Below are 8,274 nucleotides of genomic sequence, written 5' to 3'. Positions count from 1 at the left end.
GTCGGCATTCAAACAAATTAGATAAAAAAGAGGTGAAGAATTACTTCAAAAAAATTAAAAGAAAGTGGAAAGCATGGAGGAGAAGAGAGGACACTTCAAAGACGAGAGAAGAGTCTCTACCTGCATTTAAGAAAGAGAAAAAAAGGTTAGAGAAAAGTAATAGCATAGATATTTCAAATTCAAAGGGCTATAATAGTAGGACATTTACCTATAAAATTTGCATGTTATTAACAAGATAATTCATACCTGAATGTACTGACAACACATGTCAAATTCATATCTATTCTCAATTGTTTCAAGCATAAAAGAGAAGTTTTGGAATGTCACACCTCCCAAGTTAACGATCAAAGGTTCATGTTACATAGTTTACCTCAAAAAAAAAAAAAAAAAAAAAATACAGGTAGATCTTCCATACTCCCTTAAAAAATTTTTAAAAAGGGAACATAAAAGGAGAAGCTAAATTTATAAAGTTTATAAATGAAAACTATAAAATCAATTTACTTGACATCATTGACCATCTATGAAAAACAAGATCTCTCCTAACTTGAAGGATGAAAACATCGAAGCGGTTAGAAAGTTTGTTCTCTCACCTCTTTTTCTTGATCATCCATCTGCTCATATCTTAGTGTGACCCATGTCTATAAACCTATGGCAACATTGCACACTGTTGCGGCCAATCTCCTATTGCGTTCATCACCGGAGAAGAATACCTACAAAAGAAATCTGCACTAATCGAAATTGTGTTCGGCGGAGATCCTTCGATGCTTAAGTCAGTAGGGAGTAGTGAACAGCAGATAAAAAATTCAAAGTGACAGAGTATCAGTCCAGAATTGTCTTACCAAATGCTGTTCATTTACCTCCTTTTATAGACGAATAGCTGATAACCGTTTGTAACGGTTAAACACGTGGGTTCGCATGTTCCGATATTATATGATCGTGGGATGGATGGTTATATCTACCACTGATCATATTTTGACCATCATGCGCTTTCTGCACTGACAGTTTCAAATAAGTCAATTATATATCGGTAATAATAATATATCGATCGTATGTCAGTAGTCGAGGAGATCTGAATGAGTATCGATCGGTAACTCTGATATGCCGATGGTCATTGGTCTAAGATTAGCCGAGTTGTCGTGGCTAAGTCTGTTGATGGCTAGGGATAGCTGATTGTATGTCGGCCAACTGATTGTTAGTCGGTATTTTGTATCCATGAAGCCAATTTAGAGTGAAAATCGAAGGTCGATTGAATTATCCCAACAGTTGTCCTCCCCTTTCAAGTCTAAAGTAGTCTAACATGCATGTTGTCACGTGATCTATTACGTTGGACGAAGGGAGTTTGTCATGTGTTGTCTCAAGCTCCGATTCGACTGCAGGCATTAACAATTTTTTAAATACGAGAGGTCTCCAGCTATTTTATCATTTCGATAACTGTAAGATCATCATTGAGATGTCGTTTCGGAGAGATAATTCAGCATCTGGAGAATCCAGATGATTTAATTCTGACTATTAGATTTTGGTCACGTGTCTGGATGTCATTGGCTCTGTGCTATTCACGCAGATAATGGTGAGGTGGCATGATCTGAAAGTAGGTGCGTTGAACTGTCTGATCAATTATCGATTTTGATGTAGCCACGTGTCGACATCTGAGGAGATTTTGATTTGAGTCACTTCATCTGGATTGTTGAGGGATCATATATATATAAAGTTGCTTTCATTTGGATGTTTTATTTTTGCATTCGTCACTTTCCCCTGCGACAGAAGGTTCTGCCCTAGTGTTAGGAGCGTTTCGAGTTTTCTTCTTCCTTGCATCATCTTTAGCTCCAGGTTGAGTTTTCCTTTCCTTCTCTTAGGGTTTTTTTTTCTTTTGGTTCTCATTTTCAATGGCAAGTAAGAAGGCTTCATCCTCTCGAGATAGTCGGTTGGAGAATCCGACCGATGATTCTCCTTCGGGTCCGAAGACGGAAGTCTCCTCCTTCTGGGCCCAATGTTGAATGGCTCCAAAAACAATACTGTATCCCAAAGCAATATCAGCTTTTTGCTCCTGATTCGGATGGTCAGGTGAATTCTCTTCCTCCGGATCAGGTTGCATTCTATGTCGAGGATCTTCGAGTCGATCTTCCATTTTCAATTTTGAAGTTCGTTCGAAATTTTTTCGACTATTACAGTCTCTGTCTTGCTCAGCTGGCTCCAAACTCTATCTGACTAATCATTAGTTTTGCTTTGTTATGTCGGTTTATTCCGACTGATCTATGTCCTTCTTTATTTCGTGCTTTTTTTGTTCTCCGTCCTCATCCTAAGGCTAAGCGTTGGTGTTTTTTCAACCCGAAGAAGGATCTTCTTTTTATCTCCGGTCTACTATCATCCATTCATGGATGGAAGAATCAATTTTTTTTTGCTTCTTCTTTATCTCCCTGGGGCTTTCTTTTGTGCTGGGGTGATCCGAGAATTGGTCCTAACGAGAATAGTCGGGTGTATTCTGTTGATCGGGAAGATTTCTTCCGATTAAAAGATATGGAAGTTCCACCACAGCAAGAGCTGATGATCGAACAAGCTCTCTATGATGTCGGACTTAGTTCGATAACTTCTTTAAGTATAACATAGTTGGTCATTTCATTTTTTTTGGTTTGTTTTTGGATTCTGTACTAATCTTTTTCTTTGATTGCAGCTATGTGGACAAAGATACAAGTTTCGACTGCTGACATCCGCCTGCATGCTGTCAAGAAGAGGGCAGCAACCGATACTGGATCTTTTCGATCGTCGAGAAAGAGTCGAGTTGAACCCTATCGGTACCCATAGGGGAACCCAACATTCCATCAGAGATAGCTCCCGAGCCGGTCCTAGCATTGTCAGCTCTGTTGAAAAATATATCCTAAAGCCAATCGTTAGATGATTATGCTCATCTTGTAAACTGTATATAAATTTTTATTAATAAAAATTATTTGACATTTTAATTATAAATTGACCATCTTTGAACTTCTGTGTTGTAATAAAGTCCTTAGGACTATATATATATTAATTGATAAAGAAAGATTTATCGTTAAGTCCTTAAAATTATTTGCGATCAAATGATACGCTATTACTAGGATGATAGTAATATCAAGTGTAGATCGTTGTGTGCCATATGAGTTGGTTGTCCTCTTAACCAAGAAATATGGAGACACTGTTATGACATGCAGATGAAATATAGGAGTAGATTCGCATTGAACGCGACTATGTGCCAGGCACTCTACTATAAAGAGTAGCTGGTGAAAGATATGGATATAAGTGTCCCTCCGATCTGAGACCACTACGGTAACTTATAAGCAACTCACTGTACTTTAGTATCGGACTATCTAAGTTTCTAACTTAGTGACAGAAGGATACTAGGTGCAGTCAAGTACTTATCAAGTCGGTGTGTGAGTCAAGATGGAATTGACACTTCTGAATTGGTAAAAGATATGCATCAGTGTATTTTAATTTAGCAAAATCTTGGTCAGGATAATCCATGAGATGGATTTAAAAAGTTGAAATACAATGTGGTCGACTTAATTAGGATTGACAGTTAAACCTTAAGTCACCTTGAGCATTTGAGTCAAAAGGATGAATTATACGATAACCATATGCCAGTAGATTCTAGAATGTTGCTTTACAACACTTTGATCTATCCGATCATCGGATCATCATTGCTAGATGGTTACATCGATTGGTATAGAAAGTTATTCCTATGCTACCGACCTAGGTTCGAATCTATGAGGTCACACGTATTAGAAGATTTGATCAAATCTGATGGCTGAAAAGTCTAATTGGATTGTGACTCTCGTGAAGAGTCCTACTTAGACTAGGATTCTGTGGGAGAGTCCCATTGGGAATGAGATTCTACCATTTATGAAGAATTAATTAGTAATTAGATTATTAATTGACTCAATTTGATTGAGTAAAGAGCTTTAGAATAAGTCTAATTAAATTAGATTCAGTTTGACTCAGATTGAGATTGATATGATCAAATCGATTACAAAAAAAATTGGATCCTGATTCGATCAGGATTTGGACTCAGTTAATTCCTAATTGAATTAAAAATTTGATAAAATATTTAAATTTTTTAATTAGATTAGGTTCATTTCTATCAGTGGTTTTAATAGAAATTTGATTTGGATTAGTATTGAATTAGAAATGAAGAATCCAAGTCAGACTAGGACTCTATCCTTATTTTTTGCACCACATCTGTGCCATGCCAATTTCTTCATACCTAATTAGATTTGGATTGTGATTTTTGATATCATAAGAGAGGATCCAATAAAGGTGGTCGGCTATAACTGATGAGTCATAATATTATCTCTTGCCTAATTCGAAAGCAATCCTAATTAGAGATAAGATACAGATTAGGAAAAGAATTTTTCAAATATAGTATATTATTGGAGACATATTATTTTTTTTATTATTTTTTAAGGAATTCTTTAGTGTGTGAGACTATAAATTTTTTGTCCATATTTTAATGATTTTTATAGAATTTTTGGGGATGCCAAAAAGGGGTTTTGGTGTTGATTAATGGCATCCTTTCTTGAAAAGTCCTAATTCCTAGTCTATAAAAAGGGGACCCCTCTCTTGGACGTCCTATGATCAATTTTCTTATAGATTTTTTATTTTTAGAGTTTTTTCTCCTCCTTCTCTCTTCCTCCTTCAAATCTCCTATCACTTTAGAGTATCCAAAATGCTTGTAGAAGAAGAAAGAGGTCAACTGTCGAAGTTATTCGCAGACTAGCATCTCCGAGCCCCTGATTTGCACCAATCTTTACATGAATTTTTCTATAGAGGTCAGATGACTTTGTGTGGCTGTCAGTGATCTAAAAAATATCCTCTCCAATCGTTGGATCAGAGAAGAGCAAGATCAAAATTTGTTTGACAACGATCTCTAACTAATTTTGATTCCTATGGTAAATCTAATAGTCAGATCTAGAATTTCAACATCGATGAGATCGATGTGATTTTTATTTTCAGATCTAAAATATATATTTTTTATATCAAAGATTCTGATGTGGTAGTCTAAGATTAGATCTTATACATATGATTAGAATTAAATTATTTAATCTATTATTTTTACTGCATAAAATTTTTTAATTGCATGTACTGCACTACCGCAAAATTTCTTCAACTGGTATTAGAGCCAGGTTATTTTGATATGAATTAATATAACTTTAGATCTGATTTTTTATTATTAGATCTGATTATTTATGATTTAGATTAGATCTAAATTAGTTTATTTTTACATCTGATTATTATTTATTTAGATTAGATGTTCTGAATAGCAAAGTACTCAGATTGGATAATCCCCAGGCTATCTGATCATAGGAGTAAGTAGGGTTTCATGACCCCCTCCTTCCATTCAATGAGGTGCTCTTCATAGTGTGTAGGGGTGCCACTGTGAGATCCCATGAAAAAAAAAGTATAAAAAAAAATTTACTTTCTTGTAAAATCTTAGATCTTGAAATCCTAGGTATTGTTGTATGTGATGCAAGTTGCGAAGATAGTTAGTTACATCTAATCTTGTTTAGTCAAAATTATTTTAATCTAAAATCATAAAAAATTTAAATTTGATCTAAAAGATTTTATGACTTGATGTAAAAAGTTTACATGAAAAATTATTTTCGAAATCTTAACCATGTTGATGCAAAACTTAATAGAGAATTAAGTATCAAGCTGATTGGAAGTAGAATTATGATTTAGATCGAATGACATTGCATAAAACATGGGGCATGTGTTAGCTCAAATCAGGTCCTTCTCTTCAATTGGGTTAGACTTAAGGTTATAATCAAAGAATTGATTGATCATGTAAAGAAATTGATTAAGTCTAACCAAATATTAAATTAGATTAATCAGGATTTTTCTAGTACAATAGTTGTAGATGGTCAAGTCCATATCTTTGATTAGACCAAATGGACCTTAATTGTGGCTAAGTAGTTGAACCCAAATTATTAGATTGGTCAAATCAAAATTAGTTAACCAATTGATGTCTAATGTAAGTTTGGCATTTTGATCGGTGGTTTTTAATTGAGAGCGGTTTATCCGATCATTTCGATGGTGTCTAAGACAAGTTTAGTAGACCCTCCCACCGATCTCACTTACCAGATCAATTTGGTGAGCTAGATTTTGATTAGATCGCTAAGTGATTCGAGTTAGCCCATGCCATTAAGATTGATCAGTATAACTGATCTAGGTGCCAGTTCAATCAGCATGACCTAATCCGATTCAATGACATGGTGAACTCAGTGGGAGGATTATGGTCTACTGATTGATCTTTTCTTCTTTTCTCTCTTCTCTAAATTGATTAAATCTTTTAAATTATTAGATCTTTAAATTGAGCTTGTTATGGTGATAACTAGATCATAGCCTCCCATTAAGGTGAGTGATAATGGGTCCATTATTTTTGATTGACATTGCAGGCATCATTCATCTGATGTTCTCTCTGAATGATGGAATTATCATTCATCATATGATGACTCTGATGAACTATCTAATAATGGTTGGGTTGATCGAGCCATCCTCGGATCTGATCACTCATTAGGTAGAATCATTGAGTAGGTTCATATTAATGGTTTGACCTAACCGAAACTTTCAGTGAAGGCCCATCGCCTACTGAAATAAAATCTGGGGCTAAATTAAATATTAGAAGTTGTTTGGAGAAACAATTGGTTGAGAACCTACCCATAGGTGTATATGAGTTGACCGAGCCATCCTCGGGCCTATATGTAGTCTGTGTGGATTCTAGTACCCGTTAAAAAATTAAGATAATTTCTCGAATTGGAGATAGAGGCTATCAATTTATATAAAATAGTGAGAGGATCTTTAGACTAAAGTTTAAGTCTTTAGGATTAATAAATTTATATACTAATTAGGCTTTATTTTTTCTTTGTGTGTGCAGATATGGCCTCAAACTTATCACTTTGATCATTATTGGACAGTGAGAAGCTTATCAGATCAAATTTTGATAATTGGTATCAAAAATTAAAGATTATCCTGGAACACGAGTGGATCCTTTATGTGATAACAGATCCGGCACCTGAGGATCTTGCTCCTAACGTCCGAGGAGCGGTCCGAGATACTTATTTGAAGTGGCTCAACGACTACATCATGGTTTGTTGCATCATGCGGGCCTCCATGAACGACGAGTTCAACCAAAAGTTTGAAGAAGCTCAGTCAGAGAAAATGCTTCAAGTATTGAGGGATTCTTTTGGTACTCCTGACGATGTTGAGCGGTACAAGACTAGTTATATAATTTTCAATATCCGGATGAGAGAGGGTTTCATTTATTACCAATGATGTATTGTACATAATCGAGCAGATTGAAAAATTGAATAAACTTGACTTTCTTTTATATGAACAGCTGAAAAAAGATGCGATCATGAACTCTCTTCCCAAGTACTACCTGCCGTTCCTCAGTTATTTCAGAATAACGAAGCCTGTAGTCAACTATCACGGTCGGTTGAAATTGCTACAGACTTTTGAGAAAGATCACCAACTCCACAAGGAGACAGTGAATCTAGTGGGAGGATCTTCTTCAGATAGTCATCGTTTCTTTAAGAAAGAAAAAAAGAAGAAGAATAAGAAGGTGCCTGGTGCTGAGAGTCAATCCCAGAAACTCAAGTTCAAGGGATGATCAAAGTTAGGCAGAGTACTTCTTTTGCAAGAAATAGGGTCACTGAAGAGGAATTATTCTCACTATATCGCTTCCCTTGACTCGAACAGGTCAAAGAAGAAGAAGCAATCAGTTGCTAGATAAGATACTTATGTGATAACACCTTGTAACTTCTCTCTTATAGATACAATGACCTGGATATTGGATACTGGAAGCACTATTCATATTTGTAATTCATTGCAGAGTCTTCAGGTCATTAGGAGATTTGAAGAAGGTGAGAGATTCCTGAATGTTGGAGATAGAAGATCAGTTCCAATTCTAGCTTTAGAAATCATCAAGCTTGTATTCGAATCTCAGTATATTGTTCTTAATGAGTGTCATTACTGTTCTTAATTTTTTTTTAAAATATTATTTTTATAGGCCTTTTGGCCAATTCAAATTATGATATATCAATAAAAAAAAAATTATGATATCATTTGAATGGTGTTACAATTTTATGTGGATAGTTGAACAATGGTATCTATATTATATCTAGGCTAATAAATATACATTTTAAATAAAATCATAGAATAGATAATATCATAGATGCCTACCTTTGGTATTGTAGGCTAGGTCATATCAACAGAACAGGATAAATAGGTTGACTCAAGAAAGAATTCTTG

Source organism: Elaeis guineensis, chromosome 3 (genome assembly GCF_000442705.2).
Source record: "Elaeis guineensis isolate ETL-2024a chromosome 3, EG11, whole genome shotgun sequence".
NCBI classification, from domain to species: domain Eukaryota; kingdom Viridiplantae; phylum Streptophyta; class Magnoliopsida; order Arecales; family Arecaceae; genus Elaeis; species Elaeis guineensis.
Note: the sequence above shows the minus strand (reverse complement) of the source record.